The sequence below is a fragment of the Nothoprocta perdicaria genome, unplaced genomic scaffold (genome assembly GCF_003342845.1).
Source record: "Nothoprocta perdicaria isolate Ctin4 unplaced genomic scaffold, notPer1 scaffold_262, whole genome shotgun sequence".
Lineage (NCBI taxonomy): Eukaryota > Metazoa > Chordata > Aves > Tinamiformes > Tinamidae > Nothoprocta > Nothoprocta perdicaria.
Window position 1 is genome coordinate 85,545 of NW_020455491.1, and position 21,387 is coordinate 106,931.

A 21,387-nucleotide genomic window follows, 5' to 3' on the forward strand; every position below is an offset into this window, starting at 1 on the left:
TCAAGCATTCAGCTGACTTGAGTTTCTTTCTGAAAATAGACTCGAGACAGCAAATAAAGGTATTGCAAGCCATCCATGAGCCATCCCCAATGGGGCACAACACTGCCCTCACCATCAGCACTGCTGTAATTCAGCCGAGCATGGAGTTTTCTACTACTGAGATCCTGATCTATCAAAACTTTCTTCACCTGTTCTGATAATTTCAGCTCCTCTGGGACACACACCTTCATGCCACTGTCCAACTAATTAGCTGCTTCACTGGCTGCATTCTGCAATTCTTCACTGATGGTTCCCCATCTGACATCTCATGACAACTGATTAGTAAACTAGGCCATGAGTTTAAGAAATATGTAATTTGGGCACCACTGACTATTAACTGTTTGTCTGCTTGCCTCTTTTCTTTTTTCTCTCTCCTAAGATGCTGTTATCCCTTCAAAGCAAATATGAAAGGATTAGGAAGAGCGGCAAATTTACAAAGCAAGATGCAGTAAATCCTAAGGTGCCTTTAAAAACAAGCACAGAAGAGGCAATCATGAAATATATGCACTTACTGGATAGCAAAATGCTATAGAAGTCTAGATACTAAAACAACATCCAAAATCGTTAGTCTGTCCCATAGTCCTGAGCCAGAAGCATATGCAAGCTAATTAATTAATTAGAATTAAGTCAAAACAAACTGTCTTCACCCCAGGTCCCCTTGCCAGCTGAGCAGAAAAGAAACAAACTTGAAGGTTTAAATGGGATGAAGAATCCTCTCCAGGTTAAAAGCACACCAGCAAGCTACAGCACTACAGTGGTTAAATGTCGTTTAAGATTTGACTGCATTTGGTCTGGGATTTGCTCTCACTTGAGAGCTGGTCAAACCAATCTTTCCAAAACACTGACTTCTGAACTTTTGCCAGAGGTGCCTCTCTCTGGTGACCATGAAGGCTGATTTACCAGACGACATGTTAAACCTGTCAGCTCTGAATAAGCAGTAAAGTGCGTGCCCGCAGTGGGAGGATGTTTAAAGGCACAGTGTTTCCTTCTGTGGACAAGCTGGGTGGGTTGAAAATATTCCAGCAGACTCGCGAGTGTTTAGGTGCAGCTGTGGGGTGCGATTGCCAGCAGGCTGGTGGTCACACCCCACCGAGGGCGGGAGAGCTGCTGTGATTTAAGTGTCTGTCCTTGCTGGAACACAGAGCTCTCTTTACTGTGATGCACAACAGTGTTCGGGAAGCCTGAATTACTGCATAGATAAAAGGGGGAGAAAGAATAATCTAAGCTGCTCCTGAAATCAAATGAGAGCCAAAAACTACAGATTTTATGTTCAGACATAGGCCTCTAGCTAAGGAACTCATGTAGTTGCTGATATAAGCGGCCCGTAATTGTATGCTCAGACATCCTGCTAATTTTAAGGCCATCACAACCATCAGGCTATTACCACATTACTACAGAGACCCTTCTAGAGAGTTTTTTGCTCCTTTACATGGACAACATTTGAAGGTTGCACAACCACCTCTGAAGACAACCACCCTAGGTGTATTAGTACAGTCCTGATGTCTAATCAAGACAAGCATGACCTTATTTAGGAAGTTGAACTCTTGCTTCACAACAGCCTATGGTCTAGTCTAGCACCAAGCAGATTCAGATCAGACACAGAAATGCAACAGCTCTGCCACCACCAGCCACAGACCCGCTCCAGTTAACAGAGAGAAGGAACAGCCATTCTCAGCCTGTTGGCTCCTTTTGCATTTACACAACATTGCTCACTATGAGGCACAGCTTTCTCACCTGCAAGGGCAGAACAAACCCAAAGCAAGGTCTCACTCTGTAGCTTTGCCCTGGGGTGACATGCATCAAAGGAATCCAGATATATCTTCATCTCTTTCAATATTTATATGCAACCAAGATAATGTAATCTCAGTGTTGGCAAGGTATAGAAAACAATCATCTCTATTTTTCACCATACACAGTCATGCCACAACTAGAAATCAGTCCCAAGATGAGCTAAAGTATAAAGGGCAGGTAAACAAAGTTGAACCCAAGCAGGACAAAAGATGGTAAACAGAGTATTTGGAAAAGTTTTCAGTTAATACACACATTTATGATTGAGTCTGTAGTTAAGAAATAGATGAGGAATCCACAAGAACATTCAGCTCTCACAAAGCAGCAATTATCACTTCCAATCATCTCCACTTGGCTGGGAGACTGGCATCCCATCCTGGCAGATACTGACCTGGCCTGAGTTTTTCACACCTTGGTCACTTGGCTGTACTACAGCATAACGATATACCTGGGCATGAAGCCTGCAACACTTAGGAAACTCCAAATAGTACAAAATGTCACAGAAAGCCTCTCCAGTGACATGCATTGCCACAAACACATCACATCTATCCTCAACTGTCTACAATAGCTTCACATTTTTTGAAGACATCTTCAAGTTTTTGATCTTTTCCTTGGTGATGCCCTTTGGCTTGAAYTTAGGATTATCTGAAAAACTGCATGAAACTCTTGGATAAAAAACACAGCCAAGAAAAGTGCTTCTTGTACAGTAGAATCTGTTCAGCAGGGCTAAAGCTTGTCTCTGAGGGAGACTGAACTTCCTCAAGAGCATGGAATGAACTCCTTGCTTAATCATGGATGATTGTGTGTGCTGTAAACAGGAACCACCCCCCTCCCATTTGTAATTGCTTGATGAATATGTTGTATAAACATAAATCAGAAAAGCTTTGCAAGAAGCCATTGAGCTTCCTTCCAGTAAGAATTCAGTTACAGATATTCCTCTTAGCATTCATGGGCTCCTGCAGAACATTACCTCACTTGAAACAGATCTGAATAAGCTGTATTCAAAGGACAGCCCCAAAGGAGCTGCTTTCCATATCTCCCATTCTAACCAGAATTAACAGCAGGGCAATTTTTATTTTGGGGGGGGGTTGTTTTTCTTCAGAAGAACAACAATTCTGCTCAAGTTGATTAAGCTGACTGTGGAGAGTTAAATTCCACAAAATTGAGAACTAGCTCCTCCCAGAACTGGCAATTTTGAGGAAAGGTCAAACAACGGTAGAATACCAGACAAACAACACATACTGGCCACTTTTGGGCAAAGTATTTTTTTTAAATAGTTAATTTTAACATTTGATTTCCTGATTTAGATGAATAACACTAGTTAAAGCAAAAAAAAGGCAAGTTTCATCTTAGTCATCTAATAAGAGAATGAGTAAAAAAAATTAACAGGAATGCTTCTGGTTTGTTCAGAAGAGCCATAAAGAGGATTCCCTCTGAGAAACCATAAATCACAGTTTTTCAAAGAAACTTGCCTTTTTATGAGCTGTAAAAGTATGTTTGGTCAGAATTTTAGTAAATAACTCAGGCTGGGTTTTGTCCTATGTAAGCCTTCTACGTCATGCCCTAGAAACAACAACAGCTGTTAATTATTTATCAGCTGATGAACATTGGCCTGTTAATTGCAAAACATTATAAAATAGATTAGGCAGCAAAGCTCAATATGTATGCAAGCAGGATTTTATGCTCTGTTTTGTATGCAACTTGATTAAATAAACAATTTCATAATCAGGAAAGAAGTTTCAGCCTAGTTTATAAGGGCTAGTTTTGACAATGGTTTGCTCTCATAAATTGTAGTTGGCCCACAATCTTAAGATAAATATTTTTAAAAATCAAAAACGTTGAACTTTGAGCTATTTGAGACTATATCCCTGACTCAAATCAGTCCTGAAAATAAGCTCTCTCTCAGATCTCCAGTGTGTCACAGTTTGAACCAAATGACCAGACCTTTACTGAAGGGGAAAGCTTTAATTAGGTAAGAGGAGACTGAAAGATTCAGAAAGAGATGCTCTCTCCATCCTACCACCATCACACCTCAGCCCTTATGTAGAACACAACCGTCTCCTCTATTTTGTGATGCATCAGAAGAGCAACGGAGACCATTAGTAACTCCACTGCCCTGCTGAGTTCCTCCTTTCTTACCTATTTGCTTACAAGAAAACCATGCCTGACTGTGCACAATGAACTAAAACCTACCACTTTGTGCAGCATTTCCATTGTGTCTTTATTTTCAGCCTGCTGATATCCAGCTGTGTAAATTGGCCTGCTATAAGACATTCTCCTTTGTGTACAGCTGGTTCTTCTGGGCATGCAGCATAGCTGTATAGGGAAAGTTTTTAAGGGGCTGTGCAGGTGACCAGCTGAAGAACCCATGGAAAGGACCTCTGTGCCACAGGGGTGTGAGTGAGTGCAGGTGGTTTGGCATCAGGCTGCTCCTGGTGTCCAGGTTTTGTCCACTTGACCATAAATCATCACAGTGGCCTCAATCCTCTTGTTGGCCCGCAAATGTGATCAACTTGGGAGTATGGCCACGAAAATCTCACTCTTGTGCTTTGATCTCTGTCTGGTGTGCAGCCTCCTTGGCTTTTTAAGGAGAAAGGTGATTTTTTGAGCCAAAATCAGATGTCTCAAAAAGTCTCTGTTCATTGACTGAGACACAGTAAGGTGGATCTTATACCAGTGCACATTTTCGTAGGTTTACTGAATTAAATGGAGCCTTACTGATTCACACCAGCTGAGAGAAACACTAAAGTGTACAACTTGAAAGGATTTGGGAGTTGTCCTAACTGCAAAATTCCTTTAGAGTTTGGTTCACAGACCTGCAAAGGGAAGCACAGCCTGGGAGTTTGGAAACGCTCATTGAAAACATCGTCCAAAGGCGGCGAGATGCTACAGTCAGGACTTCATCTGACTTGTTGAACCTGTGCCAGTCACAAGCTGCTGCGTTTTCCAAGCTTCAAACAGCTGGACAGTGTGCGAGAGCGAGGACTCTGACGAGCTTTCTGGAATTTCTACCTGCAGAGCTGGCTGCAGCAACTGCTCTCCCTTTCAGGGCCTTTTGGTATTGTAAAGCTTGGGGTCAGCAACCTTCACTGAAAAACTTTGAAGCTTTTCAGGAAGTCATATCACATTATACTCATGCTCAAAGAAAATAAATGAAACAACAACAACAACAACAACAAAACAGAAGCAGGGTTACTTTCAGGAAAGAGGCAAGGATGGGAACAGTGTCATTGTCACTTGTCACTCTAAATAATCACGGGAAAACATATATTCCTCTAACTAAAAAGGTGACAAACTCTGCACACGTGTAATATGTGTGTTTGATGACTCTAAAACATTGCAGGACTGCACTGCCCAGCCAAAACCACACAAAATAAACCCACCCCTCAGAGTGATCCTCCTGGGAGGGCTGCCATCCAACACCAAGCAACATTTAAGTGCATGATTAAGGTCTGACTCCAGTGAGTCGTATGTTCATCCAGTGAGAGCCAGTAGCTGCACAAGCCTGGGGTCAAGCCCAGGCCTCTAGCACAGACCTATGCTCAGGCTTGACTCAGTGGAGATTGCTGGAAGGGGGCTATAATTCACAAAATCATTTAAATGGTTAACGGTTCTACGCATGTGGCATAGTGCTCCAAGAGTGATGAATTTAGAGTGCTGTATTCAGTTTAAATAATAAATGTTGTATGGTTTCTATTTTTTTTTTACAGGGCTTCTACAGCCTGTAAAGCGTCTTCAAGTACAGAAAATCCCTCCTTGCTCACACGGTCACCGTGACTGCTGGGCTTTGGCCATCTAAATGGGGGCAAAAATAAATGTATGTTTATAAATATACCCACCGTGTGAGATAGCCCCAWACTGTTCCCTAACAGCTTCTAATATGAGAGGCTTGAGCTCAGATTTTCATAGGTACTGCTTACATCTCTGAATGCTCTTCATGTTCTTAATCACGTCTGCTCCAGAGATGAGGCTATGAATAATTAACTATGCCTCCAACATTACAGTCATAGATTATGGTGGTGGTGACTTGTGGACTGCCATGCGCAGCATAAACCATTTAGGAAACTCTGTTATCCACTTTCCCTTTATATTTGTCTTGCAATCACTTACCGCTTAAAAGGGTAAATCTTTCATAGCTTTAATTAAAGCATTTAAAATAATTTACACTGAAATTGTATGTGCTTGGGTCTGTCAAAATTGATGCTTTAATAACATGTCATCCCTTTTTTCGATTGCCCTGAAATCTGTTAAAATTACCACTAATCTAATTGGGAACAAAGTTGTCAAATGCATGCAGCTCTGACAGTTTGTCTTTCTGCAAACTGCCGACAGATTGCAAGTTACGCATGTGTTGAGCAGATGGGTAAGTTAAAAGGAACACAAAAAAAAGCAATWTATTAAATCACCTGGAACCAGCAGCTCCATTCCAAAAATAGTGAGAATGAAATATAGCAAGAGCTAGGAGAGTTGGCACTGGAATATGCCAGAAGGTACCAGTTACAAAACAAGATAAACATTTTGAGAAGCCTCAGCTGTGTTGCAGAATAATGAGGCGTTATTTAACCCGATATAGATTACCAGCAGAAATTAATTTAGGGTGCAGGGTTTTGTGTGAGTGTGTGTGTGTGTGTATGTGAGTGAGTGAGATTTTTTTAAGATCTTTTTTTTTTTTTTTTTTTAATCCCTGTATTTTAACTCCTTCCTTTCTGAAGGACAAGTCTCGCTGCTCCAGGCCAGCCCTTCCCTTTGGATGTCCCACTGGACCTGCTTTAAATCCCGGATGGCAGAGGCGGCAGCGGGCGCCCTCCTTCAGCTCCTCACACCCAGCCCTCTGCTGTGTTTCTCTCCTGTATATTGAGAAGAGGCCAAATCCAGCCTCAAACAGTTGGGAATGTCACAGCAGCAAAGGCCCTCCAACCCACCCGTCTGGAGTTTATCCCTAAGTGGAGATCACTGCTGTTTTAGATCTTCCCTGAAAATATTTTGCATCCATCCAACCAATGGGCTTCAATGAGGGCTCTGACCACTCCGTCTTGCTGCTGCTTCATGAAAGGGGACAGTTTATTTGCATTACAGCAGAATGACAAATTCCTATTCAGTTTTATAGCAATGACTGCCCAAACAGACAGGTCTCTGCCCCAGGCTGCAGCAATTAGCTGCAAAGGAAGCTGACCTCGAAGCTGACATCCTTGGCCAACATGAGGCTCTGGTCCTACCCCACATGTCCATCCATTTACTTACATTGGAGACCCTCAAGGCAGGAGCACTTACTCTTTGGTGTGTGTACAGCACTTAGGAAAAAAGGCTTCCTTCTTGGTTGGTTCATAGGTGCTACTCTGTTCAAGGAGATTCGTTGCTAAAGAGCAAGACCAGGATATAAAAAACAGGGAAGAGGTACATGAGAAGTGATCATGATCGACTGCCTCCACCTACTGATGCCATTTGAGGAGGTTGCTGGACTGAAGAAGTTAAAGTGCTCTGGCTGGTTTGATGGTAGCTCCGAGGAAGCACTGAAGACCTGGTGCTTTACTGGTCCATGCTGGTTACAGAGGAAGGCCTGAAGTGCCCACCCTTCCTCAGCATCCAAAGGGCTGTGGGGATAGGGAGCAGCTGGGCTGGGCCTTGCAGACATTGCCCCCAGCAGGGGAACAGATCATTTGGGTAATCTCTAATATCACACATTGCTTTTGCAGAAAAACTGCACCAAATCCTCTGGCCAAAGCACCCAGACAGGCAGAATAGAGGGAGGACAAACAGCTCCCCAAACACCACAACACAACAAGATCAATGAGAGACTCACCTCCCCACTSCAGAGAAAAGCAACGAGGAGCGATGGCCAAGAGATGCATTAGAACAGAGATCCTTTCTGCAACTTTATGAACTAACTTTACAAGTCACAGAGCCACTTTAAACAGCTGCAGCATCATTTCAGTGAACTGGGATAGAGTGATTTAAACCAGCTGACAACCTTTGGGCTGGCCATGCAGAAGGAAAGGTAACCATTCCCGACGAGCAATGAATTGTTTCAATCCCGTACATGTGTTTAGGGAGGAGAAAAGATCATAAAAAGAATTTAAAATGGGAGGTTACAGGTATATCTCTACCTTTCTAAAACTAAGGAGTAAACATTTGCACCTCTTCTTTCCTAAGGAAATCTTGGGAGAAAGTTTGCTCAGTTTTCTACAATTCAAAAATATTTCTACTTGCTGTTGTACAAAAGGATGGGCAGCAAACACCCCAAAAGTGAGAGCAGACCTGGAGCAAAATGGAGATTTCTGATTCTCCACTAAGAAGAAAGATGATGACCAGGCCCTGGGTAACACTACTACACTCAGGATGCTGCTGGGCAAATTATGATCCTTAATGCAAGATTAAAAGGATATAATGTAAAACAAGGTAAGAGCAATGGGGCTGATCCTGAAATCCTCTCCAAGCAGTTTTAATCAGGCCTGACCATACAAAAACACTCGAAACTCTGCCAGGATAAACAAGAGAAAAAAATTAAAGCAGAATGAAAACATTCGCGATATTCAGACCAAGGTGGGGTCAGCCCCTGCATTCCTCTCTTTTGGCACGGCGAGGCAGGCAGAAGGTGCTTTTGAACAACATTTATGTCTCCGCACCACGTGTCCAGCAGGCAGAGCGTTCCTGGCCGTGCCTGGCTGCAGCGGGAGGCCGAGGGCCGCGTCACAGCTGGACAGGGCAGCGATGGCAGGCAGAGCCCCTCTCCTCCCTSCGCAGCTGTAACCAAAGCGACTTATCCTGGGGCCCTTCCACAAGCTGCTTCCATCTCTCCCCCCTCCTCGAGCTGTGTGCAGGGAGCACAGATGCTGGCCCACACTTTCATTTTTCCTTTCACCGCAGGTTTAAATAGAGGCTTTTTTCCTCCCCTCTATCCAAGCGGGTCATCATTTAGAATCTGTGATTTATTTAATGGTGGTTTTAACCCCACTTAGAAATAGTCTGCTTTCATGAKTTATTGATTCCTTCTTCCCCTTGTTAATTTGACTCATTTCTTAGGAAATTATTCATAGTTAATCATGGTAAGAATAAAATTAGTTATAGTGCCCACTTTGCTGCAAGGCGAGCGTAAATAACTTTTAAAGCGAATCGGAAAGAAAAACATGCTAGAGAGAAAGAAAAAAAATTCCAGAAGAATATATATAAAATGATGATATTCCAAAGGGCGCAGTAAATTAAAACTCTCTACTGTTACTGGACAGGRTAATGCACAAATTTACATTCCGCAGGAGCACGGCTTTTACAGCAGGCTCTCCTCAATTGTATTTCCCAATCTTTGGGGAAACGCACCATTTGGAAGATAAAATCTCCCACCACTCCACCACCACCACTGCCACCATTCAGGAGATTAAAAACCCCCGCCAACAATGTTGTGTGCCTTTTGTGCCCACCAGAGGAATGTAAAACCATTATATTTAAGTATCATAATGGCCAACATATGCTTTTTCTTAGAAACGACACCGCCATCTGGATTAAGTTCTCCTGATCATTTCAGACAATGTTACGATTATTATTTTTCCCCTTCAGGAGAAAGAATGGCCCAGAAAGCAACAACAGTTTCATATGGGGGATTTTTGCTTCTCCTTCTCAACCACTGGCAACCTTGAGATACATGGTAAACTCCTTACATGTACTTAAATCACTTGATTTCACTTGCTCATCAGCCACAAATGCCTGTTCAGGCAGACCCAGTATGAAGCCTGCAAGACTCCTATCGCCTTTGGCCATGCAACTTAACCACTCCAGTTAATAAAAGTATGTCATTACTGTAATGATAAAATTACATTGTGTTACCGTTTGAAGCTGTCTCTCCTGCACAATTGTACTGGTCGTTGAACGCTCACCGTTCGGTGCGCAGTGACTGAGGTGCAAGTTTAACCCTTTGAAGTAGGCTGACGTGTAAAGGCCCAAGCAAGTCCTCTCACCTGAATGAATCCTTACTGGCCTCGTGGCTATTGTCATGAACATCGCAGACCTTCTGGGCCACCACATCCAACTGGCTCTAACTGGAAATGGGCACGCCGGGATAATTGATGTACTCAATCTGACCATGCACAGGTGGCACGGAGACAGCGTACAGCAGCTTCTCGGGTTTGCTCGTGCCATCTGTTGCCATAAGAACATCTGTCGTCAAGGTCACCCTGTCACCCTCTGTTAAAGTTACAGGTTTGGCGAGTAGAACAATGTCACCTAAAAAAAAAAATAAATAAAATGAAAAACCAAAAAGAGAGGAATTAAAAGGGGGAATATTGCTTTTTATTCCCCAGACTGGAAGTGAAAAATAGGAAGCCAGCTCTTTGGTTCAGGGGAAGGAGAATTTGGGGATGCAACAACATGGCAGGGAAAAATCAAGGAAGAATTTTATCAAAATAGCTTGAGAAAATATTTTTTTTCTTTAGGTTTCACAGGCAAACAGGACATTTACAACAGAAAAAGCCACAGAGAGAAAAGGTTTGTATAAAATATGSCCCATTCTGATTTGCACTTGAGGGCTCAGGCTAAGTGGAATCAGAAGCAGTGTATTTAACCACAGCCAGGATAAGTTTATAGAGGAGCCCTGGCTGCATGATTCCTCCAAAATATTGAAACCGGCTTTGATTTTCTAATTGGGGAGAGAGAATGACCCAGTGTTCTAGAAAGAACAATTATGTTAATAGAGCCAAATGAGCCAATGGCCAGAATGTGTTAATGCAGGAAGCATTAAGCACAAACACTGTGTTTTAAGCCGATAGTGATGTGATGCCGTAACCTCAGCAACAGAGGTTCTGTTTCCACGAGATTTATTTATAAAGAGCTCCATGCTATCACCCCAGGACCAACACAATTTCTACTTATTTTCAAAGCAGTGGCCACAGTAAATTAAAATCGCTAGAAAACCAAACAACCAGACTTCTCAAAAGCAGTCATGACTGCCTAATCACAATCTCTTCATTCTTTCATCCTTTCCTACCATAACTCTTCCTGGTTTTAGAAGTGCTCGTATTGGAATGGTGACACAACAGTTGACAACGTGGTACAACAAAACCACGGAGAGTCACACGGGCCCGTGCCCAGGCTCCAGAGACCCGGCCTTCAATGACAATGTGGTAGCCGAAGGCAGCAGCGAAGCCCAACTTTTTATCTGACAACAATCAAAAGCAAGCGGGTAATGTCAACCAGCTTCTGTTGCTGTCAATTAACTCACTGATGACAATATACAATAGTGGCATTTGTGAACACGCTCGGCAGGATTTGTGCTGTTTCTGGCTTTCTTATTCTGTTGCCAGCTGACTTTGAAAAACAACAGGTTTCCATTATACGTAGCAGGCAGCCAGCAACATCGCAGAATAGTGTTTTTCTTCTTTTTTTCTTTTTACTGCAAACTCAGCACTAAGTTCTGTACTTTCCAACCCACTTGCTAGCTCACCTTTGCTGTTAACCCTTTGAACACCACTGCAGCACTCACGAAGGAGGCTTGATGCTCTCAGGAGGTGACCGATATCTGAGGAGATAATTTAAGGACAGTGTGGTTATTCACAGTATAAATACAGTCAGCCACTTTGCCTTCATAAAGCAAAAACGTTAATGATGTTTGAGAGCAAATTTGGAACATCAAAAAAGACAATTATCAGCCCCTCCACTAGCACAATGGAAATCATCAAAACTCACCAGTCTTGGAACACCTGGTGCTCAGAAGTCCACAGTGAAGCCCGAGCTGATTAAGACAACACGGTGCTTGTGTTGACTCATTTTCTCTGCAGAAAATCCAAACAAATAATATTAAATAAAGAAGCAACAGCAACACCGACGAAGAGAGTTATCCCAACTTTATCGTTCCCAGGTGGAGAAAAGTGCAAGGTTTCCGACAGCAGCATGGAAATCTTTTGATGCTCAATGTTCAGCATGGGATGACAATGTCCACATACATTGTCCGTTATAGAAAAGGGACACGACTTTCCATTACTGTCTGCCACCTTATAGTATTGCCCCTGTAATGACATCCTGAATGAGTAGTCCATCGTGCCCTTCTCAGGATAAAACCAGCCTTGCAAGAAGAGGGTCCTGGCCTTGCTAAGCCCATCCAAACTGCTTCACGCAGATGCAATGACATATTTTCCCCACGCCTGTGACACAGACGAGACTGTACTGACCATTCCTCAGTGGAGGAGCTTGCCCATTCCCATCAGCACCAGCAGATACTCTGCTGCTGATCGAGGAGGGGGAAACCCGGATACCTATGGCTTTCAGGCCCATATTTAAGCCACTCTGATTTCARTGCCTTGCTAAACTGGGTCATCTGCCTGCACGGTTTGGTTATCATGAAGCATATATTATTTTAAATAACCTACCACAATAAATATACAATTGATTTCCTTCCATATTAGTTTCTTTCTTAGAGCCAGATGCGCATCATGGTTGGGTTGGYGCTGCCAAGTGGAGGTGACTTGGGACAAAACAGCGCAAACACTAGAAATTGCTCATCTAAGAGCAGCATTTGGCCTTGCTGCTTGCGTATTTTGGGGGATTTGGGGAAAAAGACAATTTTAGATTTAAAGGAAAACAGACTCAGATAAGCAAAGCAATGCAACTGTTTTCATCTCCACAGCTTGGAGGAGCCTCTCCCGCATGTTCCTACCGGGAGAGGCTGGAGAATTTGTTTGGATTTTTGATTTACTTGCTTAAATGTCGTGGGCTTGAAAGTTTGCCTTGAAATATAACATTAGTGGGTTTGTGGTAAAAGCAGCAGAGAGGATAGGATGACAAGTGGGGCAGAGGAGACTGATTAAAAGCAGGTGTGGAGGAGGAAGATAGGAGGAGGGAAAAGAGGAAAACATACTGAAAAAGTAAACTCAACGCTATTATACAGATTGAAAAAGAGCACCCATATATAAAGCACCCACCTGTGCTCGCTTCTTTTTAACGTCGATTTCTTTCAATGTAAGCCAATAGATAAACTTTAAAATTAAACCACAAAAACAAGGCCCAGGATGGCACTAACTGCTGTCCCCAAGGTGGCAGCGTAAATGGTAAGTGGTAGATGTAAGYAGAGCTCATGGATGGGCTTGAGACCTATAGGGAGAATGGAATAGGAAAGGATGTGAGGAAGAACCTATGGAGAAGTGCAGAWGGACTTGGGTCTGGCTGCAAAGGGAGCTTTGGGGCTTAGGGATATATTTGTATATACATGGGTGGAAGATGGGTTGGTGGAAGATGGGTTGCAYGGGCAGAAACCAGCCATTTCCCTTTAGCTAGTAAAGTATTTGCTTTAAGCAAGAAAAAATCCCTCCTTTGGAGAGAAAGGAGAAGGAAATGCCCAGGAAGGGAGAGAAAACTATGGAGCCACATGGAGTGTGTGTCCCCAGCTCAGTGAGAGCACCAGCTCCTTCCACACCCAGGCGCGCAGGCTTCCGCACACTCCAATTCCATAAGGCCGGGCCTACTTTTTACTGCATTTTACTTGATTGTACATATTATTGTCTCATTAACTGCAAAGCTTTCCAGGGCACTGAAAAGGAGAAGAGCATTAAAACACACTGAAAAGTCCTGGAGCTCAATTAACACACACCAGGGGGCTGGAGGGGAGGGGAAGTGAGGGGCTTCAGCTCCAATTATAAAAGGCAAACTTATCCTTTTTTTTTTTTTTTTTTTGGTAATATCAGCTAATTAGACTTTGACAACCAATTAGCAGATTTTTAGCTTTGCTGAGAATCAAGTTAGCACGGAGAAAGGAGGAGGCAAGGCAACCAAACATGCAAAATGCTCCTCTTGAGCCACAAACGTGCCATCTTGCAAAAAAAAACCCCACATCCACGGGGCCAGATCCGGCACCGGATTTAGGTCCCTTGCAGGTGTCCGTCTCGGCCTGAGCTCCTGGGTGTAAATGGAGGGCACGACTCGAGCTCGCCGCGACTCACGCAGTCCTTCCGCTGAGCGGCGCTCTGCAGCCCGCGCGCAAGGTTACACTTTAACTTTTAATAACCCATTTTGCTATTTTTTTTCCCTACCATCCATGAAGTACCCAGATGATTATTTAGGATTAATGGATTATCAAAAGTGCCAGTTGGCACACTCCTAGTAAAAAAAAAAAAAGGGGGGGGGGGAGGAAAAAAAAAAAGTGTAACAAATGCAGCTGTTTACTAATAAATAAAGCCTCAGCTGTAACAGAAATAAATTAGATGCATTTAATTGGTCGACTGCAAACCTCCTCTCTTTATTACAATGCTGCTTCTTGTTATTTTATGATGTCAGGGTACATGGCAGACTGACAGAGTGTTTATGAATCACAGTTTGCAGATGGCACTCCTGGTTTTTCGGCAGTTATGAGCACAAGTAGCATGAGGACTCAATAGAGGGTTTTTGCCAGCGAGGACCCCCTGAGAATTAGCCGCCTTCATTTCTCTTGTGCCAATCTCTCCCTGACAGGAGCACTATTTCACAAAATCTACATTCAATAAATTACACCCGCCTGGCAAGAACTTAGAAATATTTAACACTCTGAGGACACCAGTGTCTCAATTTGATTTCTATTCATTTCTAGAGGACACGAGACGCTACTTGGAACAGAAGCGGCTTGTGTGCACGCGCATGTGTTTTCCCTCCCAGCTAAAAAAATAACGGTCTCCGCAGCCAGGACTATCTCGCCCTGCCTCCAGAGTGACTTCAGGTCTCCTGAGGGCAGTTTACGGTCTTGTGCCCCGGTCCTGCCGAGCTGCCCTGGCTAATGACAGCTTTGTAATCCAGTTGGGAAATAACCTCACATCACTGCACTCGGAGCTCGTGAGCTGTAAAACTTCTGGATTGAACTCCTTCTTCTGGTCACTTCAGTGAGTTACAAGCAAATGCATGAGGGATGTGGTCATAATTGTCAACAGATTTGTAAATTTGTGTCATTAGTTATGCGCATAATGGATTTTATTCTAATGAGCTTGTTCATAAGAATGCCAGGAGGAGTTGGCCCCTTTGGAGGAAATAAGCTACAAACTTTGCCCATGCATTTTAAAACATATCCGTGCCACATAAAGGGAAAAGGAACATTTCCTTTCCTTTGAATGCACTGGGCTTTTCACTCAGCCAAACCCATCTCAACAAGCTACTGCTCCTAGAGACTCGTTCCCTACCTTGGCTGGCGTTTCTCACAGAGACGTGGGCATTGTCCAGTGGGGACATCAAGTAAAACTGGAAATTATCGTGACTCTTCGGGCTCAAGTGTGGAAATATCAGCGACAGTCGTTGTCCATATCAACCTGACTGGAATTTATTCCAGGACACAACCCTGTGAAAGCTGAGCGAGCCTGAAAAACAGTGCAGGAGAGTTGGCTCTGAACACAGGCTCTTCCTCCCTCCAAATCCAGCCAGAAATCCTGCAGGGGGCCAGTCAGCAAGACCTGCTTCACACAGTAGAACAATAAAACTGGTGATGATTAAATCTATTTTTATTAAATCTATTATTATTGAATCTACTTATAGAATTAAATTTATTCTCTAGAGACAGAGAGTGAGGCTTCTGAGCTTGTTCTTTAGGGAAATCTACTCTTGCTTTTCTTAGAATCAACCTGGATATTTTTATTGAAAGCAAGGGCTGAGTGAAAAAACAGACAAGTCCATGGAAACCTACTGGCACCTTTGCCAAAATGATGTTCTCTGTGTGCCCAGTGGAGTCCTCTTCCCCTCATCTCCCTCCTCTCTCTCTCTCTCTGATCCTGCTTTTCAGCCAACCACATATAAAAATCTCCAGCATGTGCCAAGTACTACAGATGGGTCCATTGTAGCACACCCTAATGTTCATAGCTGACACCCAGGTGTTACAGTTTGTACTTGCTTGCTAGCCAGACGGTGGCTTCATGCCAAGGGGAAGGCACAAAGCACTTAGACACCATGCTGAAAAGCTATATAAGAGAAACTACTAAGAAACGGAAGAGCAGGTAAGAGGCAAACCAGAAGCAAAAGAAGACTATTCCACCAGCAACCACCTCCTTCGTTCTCCCAGCCACATGCCCTCCCATGCCCCTAGAACTGATTTGTTACTGGATTTCACAGGAGAATCTCTGATCCTCTGCCCTCSTCCACAGTCACGCTGGCTCGCTGCAAACCTGCTGCTCCGCAAGTTATTTCAGGTCTGGCTAGCAATGAAGCAACTTATTTAAAAGGCCCAGGCAGAGAGCGAGTGCCAGTTCGGGGTGTGCCCGGCAGCCCGGCCCGCGTGTGCAAACAGCCAGCAGCGCTCCCGAAATCCCAGCGGCTCCCATTTGCAGGCATCACTCACAGCAGCTCCCGGGTGCATGCATTAGCCGTGACTTTTTCCCTAAATACTCTCCCAGATGCCCTGGCATGGAAAAGCTCTTCCCCATCGGTAGCTGGAAAGGGTTAACAGCAGTCGCCTTTCTCTCTTCCATTTTCCCCTCCCAGGAGCCTACTCCCCTTCCAGCCTAATTTCCTCCGGTTTAATTAATTTTCAGTAATCACAAGTCTAGACATCACCAGCAGCCGCCTCGCACACCGGGTGACTCGGGAACATTTGTAGTGGACAGGCAGGGGACGCAGAGCAATTTGAGGGCCGGGCTGTGCGCGGGGCGGGAGCCGCCTCGCTGCGCCCTGCGCGCACAAAGCGGAGCAAAACCAGCCCGCACTCGACTCGGGGAGCCAACGCTTTTAAGGATTCAGGTGCAGGGAGCCCTGCTGCCATCTGTCTCCCTGGGACTTCCCAGATGTCGGAGCGCGCTCGGCGCGGCACGTACGGAGCGGGCTGCGACGCTCCCGCCACGTGCCAAASCCGCGGCGCGCGCGGCGAGCGCCCGGGCTCGCGGCACAAAGCACGGGCTCTGCTGTGCCTGTGCTACACGGCCCCGCGCCGCGCAYACCCCGGGGCTGCACAGGACCCGCGGCGCCTGGCAGCCCACGCTGACATTAGCAGAGGTGCTGCTCGTGCACGCGCTTGGCTCGCACCAGTGGCCACAAGAAGGGCACACCTCGCCGCTCTGCAGCAGCCCAGGGCAAATCCTGACGTTCYTCAGGGTTTTTCTTAGATAAAATGGCAGGAAGAAAAGGGAACGGTGCAACAGCCCTTAGCAAGGTGCTTTTACCGACACTTTTCTCTTTGCCAGCTACTGCAAGAATAGAAAAATTACGTGGCAAGTTGGAAAATATTGGAAACCTCTTGAAAACACCTCTAGAAGGGATCACTTGAAACATATAGAGGACACAAGGGCTGCAAGCACCCCAGGAASAACGTGAGCACTTGATATTATCCTTTGAGCACAGAGGAGAAGGAGGGGTTTGGACACAGCTCAGCATAATAAAAACCTGCTTCGTTTCCAACCTATGACCATTTAAACCAGAGCAGCTGGAGCACCTTCTAGAATTGCTACCATATATCTTGCTTTTTTTTTTTGGATACACGTCTCAGTGAATTAATATTGTTTCAAGTTGTGGCCGAGCAGTTGCTGGTGGGCCTTGTGCTGGTCCCCATGTCCCAGCCACCCGCTCTGGCTCCTGCAGGGCAGCTCGGCAGCCCCAAGAGGACCAGCACCCATTTGGGATGAATACACCAGAACCAACTGGTAACGCATTTGCAGAGCGAGCAGCAACCATCCCTAGAAGCTGCTACTTTCACAGAGGCTACGGACCAATTTTTAGTCCTATAAAAAGCACACATTTAAAAACACATAAAATTGGACCAACTGAAAGCCAGCCAACTTTTAATATAATCTCTCTTTCAGTCTAACTCCAGTACAGAATGAAAAAGAATACTAATGAAGCTGTTTGACAGAAAGGACAGCTAGTTCATGCATGCATTAGTGAACAGTTATGGCGTGTGAAAAAAAGCCTTCCTCTCATTTGGTTACAGAATATCGCTGCTGAAATACTCCCCCCTCACCTCAGCTTTGGGCCTGATATTTATTGGGCACAGGCTGCACTGGTCCCTTTCCACGCCGCTCCGGTCAGCGCTTCCCCTGTTTATGGGGATCGAGCAGGATGCAAAGGCGAGCTCCTCGTTTCAACGTCTCCTACCACACTTGGCTCGTCGTGKAGAAAGCCCAGTCCTTATTACAGGTTATTGCTAGCAAACATGTTTGCTTCYGCTCAGCGGGGAGCGGCGTGCTCAGCTCCTGGCCTTCACAGCTCGTATTTAACTGCAGCACAACCTGGGTATTCAGGCCCGTAACACAAAGGCGCCCTCAGAGAATCGGCTCCTTCCTTGCGCAGAATCAATGACCCCAAAGATTTGTTGGATGGGCACTTAAAGTCATGCTTTGCAAAAGCAAACATTTAGCACTGAAAACGTGTCACCCTGTTTGTGAAGATTTGGAATAATGCTGTTTGCTTCACCTAGCAGGGATTGGCAGCACTGTATCTTAGCCCAGAATGAATAAAGTCATCCTCACTTTCCAGTTTCTGAAACATTTTCCAGTTTCTGATCATTTTGCCGTTTTTACTGAAAAAAAAAAAAAAAAAAAAAAAAGAGTCAGGCAGGACCACCTGATTCTTGAAAGCTTTTGTATGTGCTCCCACTGAGCAAAGCAAAACAAAACGAAATCCACACAACAAAGCACACTAAAGTGTATTTGGGTGTTATGAGCTAGATTTCCTTATGCACTCAGGATGCCGAGAAAATAGAAGTTTGCTTTTAAAATCACCTTCTTCCCCTCTTGTACTCTTCCCCCTCCCATTCAYTTTAGTAGATTATGTGAGACTCATTAAATTTTATAGCTCTGGACAAAAAAAAAAAAAAAAACCTTACAGTTTCTTACTAATATTATGCAATGACATAATGCCATTTGTAGAGGTGTCACACAAAGGGACTGACTTTTACTGGCTTCTGATGGCAGAGCTCTCCACTTTATATTCTGTTTTATGTAAGCTTTCTCAGAATTTATTGACCTCAAAGGATTTCTCAAGTTGCTTAATTATAAAAGGAAGAAGACAGCACTGGGGCTTAGCAAACCAATATAAAAGTCAGTTAAAATGTTTTCAGCACAACGCAGAGATGGTGGAAGGAGACACGTAGCCAGGAACAGTTTCCAGGGTCCCAGCTAGAGGGGCCAAGCCTTTCCTCTGACTTACCCTTAGCAGACGCTCAGATGCTGCAGACAGGCAGGAGGAAGACTGATAATCCACCCAGATGCCCAGTAGATGTGTCATGCTAGCACCAGCCAGGAGATGTATAGACGATATGGATCTCTCTCTGCAGCCAAGAGAAATAGGAATGGAAAAAGAAATTCTGCCTGGGCCAGCTGACCTCAGAATACAGCTTAAAAAAAAAAAAAAGAAGCTTGTTTGGTCTTGCTGCTTATTCTACTTATTCCATCAATGAAAGCAGACTGGGAATTTCATGTGTCTCAAGGAGAAGAGCCCAGATGCTAAAGGCAYTGCTACCTTCAACTGCAGACCTCCAGCTCTGCGGGCACTGTGGGTCATACAGTGTCCGTCCCTTGGAGAACCTTCGTCTTCTGCCTCTAACACTGCAGCGGAAATGACTTTTCTCAGCTGCTTTGGCTTTCAAACCCCTATTACTAGAAATTACAAGCAAACAAACAAACAAAAAAAAAAAAACAGGGAAAAGAGAGACAAACAAAATAGTGAAAACAGTGAAATAGTAAAACAAAAGAAAAACAAAACAAAGGCAGCTAACTTTGCCCTTAGTAGGGATGATGAGCCAAAGACCCTTGAGCTCATTCTCTGTTCATACTGCACAAAGGTTACTGGTTTCACACATTTTCTGTCCAAACGTCAGAGCATAATTTATGTCCCAGAGCCTCCAGGGTCATCGTTTCTTAGGAATGAAGCTGAAGTTCCTGGGAATCAAGAGACTTGTCCAAACTGGTGTTGAAGAAGCAGCTGTACTAACGGGAGGGGCTAGGCAAAGACTAGTTAAGAACAGCAATAAAGAAGCTAGGTAACAATAACCATTACAATATACGCACGTGACGGAAGAAATGCCATTAGCTTATTCTGCATAATCTATAGCATGGATAACATAGATGAGTTTGTACAGCACTCAGTACAATAGGATGGGCAGCAACCTTTCCTGAAGCTTCCTTTTCTTGCTTACTTTTCATCTTAAAAAGGGGAAAAAGGACAGTGTCCTACTGCTCAAATTACCTAAAGGTGTTGCTTTGGTTTCTGTTCAGCTGCATGGTGCACTGTCCATGATCGGATCTAAAAGAGGAAGATCCAGCTGGAAAGACTGAATGTTGCTTAGTAATTTCCCTGTTACATTTTCACATTTCAGGGAAAACTGCACAAGTGAGGGATCTGTACCTAAGCCTTTCTAATTTGTGTGACCATCACTTACTCGGCATGACACCACAGGTCTCACTTCTCTTGGCAGCAGTACAGGGCTCATGCTTTCATATGGATGAAGAATCTTTGAGCAATTTCTCCAATTTATTAAGCACGAACAGGCTCCTCTTAGCATCAAGCAGATAGAAATTTTTAAAAACATTTAAACAAATATGCTACTGTGGGACTCGTCACATATGATCATGCAATTTTTCTTATGTTGTCCTTCAGCCTCACAGGCTTTGGTCAGGATATGAGTCCCGGAAATTCTCACCTCTGTAGGGGAAGGAGGGCACTCCCTGCTCTGCAGCTCACTGATAAATGACAAAAGTGACATTTTCTTCACTTATGTTACCTTCTACTTAAACAAAAGGGCTCAGTTTGTTATATAGATTGGGAACATATAAACAACATTTGAGGCATGACATTCACTTCTGATGGCCCAGAAAATAACGTGGACATTAAAAGATGAAATAAGGGTTGTCTCCACAGGGTTGCTCATGCTAAGAATAAGTGCACATATGAGTGAAGTGACTCCAGGAAAGCCACTTCACCTTCACGAGAAYGGAAATAGAGACAAGGATCTCACCTCAGCTTGACAACGACAAGGAAATCACAAGGACGGGAGCGAAGGGAGGGAAGATACGAAGCATATTAGAAACAGGAGGCAGACTGGAAGGGGCAGGATAAATGAATAAAATGTGTCTGTGCTGGAGCCAGGCACCCATGTGGCCAGAAGCCTTGGCTGGCAGCTCACCTCCAGTGCCTGCCACGATGGCACGGGTTATTGCTCCCCATCTCACAGCTGGGCTTGAGCTGATGGGGCCTGAGCTGACGTGCGTCCCCTCCCTCCCTTTGCCAATGCTCCCCGGAGCCGGTGCCAGGATCACAGCAGACACGGCACCAGGCCCGCTGGGAAGGGGCACCCAGCACACCGGAGCCTGGTATTTACTGCAGCCACGTACCATGAAATGTCAGATGTCGCAGGGTGACATTTAAGGGGGTCATAAACCTCGGCTGCCCCAGGGCTGCCCCACCTGAAGGCTGCGGCTGAAGGCTGGCAGCGCTTCCCTTGGTGGAAGGAGCCGTCCGGAGGCTCGGCACAGCAGCAAACCCCAGAGGAAACGCTGCTAGGAAGCAGGGACACGTGTCCATTTTGTAACTTTTCATTGTTTACTACTTCTATGAAAATTTTAAAAATACACACGCGATGTTCTGGGAAYGCAGCCAAAGCCGTTTCAAGCGGGTGAGTGTCAGTACCCCTGGTGAGGGCTGCAGGCT

At 44.6% G+C, this 21,387-nt stretch overlaps 1 long non-coding RNA gene across 1 annotated transcript; it reads right to left on the bottom strand.

Annotated features, from left to right (window-relative positions):
* Window positions 1-9,911: 9,911 nt before the first annotated feature.
* On the bottom strand, window positions 9,912-12,796 carry LOC112948484. Its single transcript, XR_003249634.1, has 4 exons — window positions 12,729-12,796; window positions 11,497-11,582; window positions 11,255-11,329; window positions 9,912-10,038 (listed from the first exon to the last, which is right to left on the bottom strand). It is a non-coding gene; the product is annotated as an uncharacterized LOC112948484 (long non-coding RNA).
* Window positions 12,797-21,387: the final 8,591 nt, after the last annotated feature.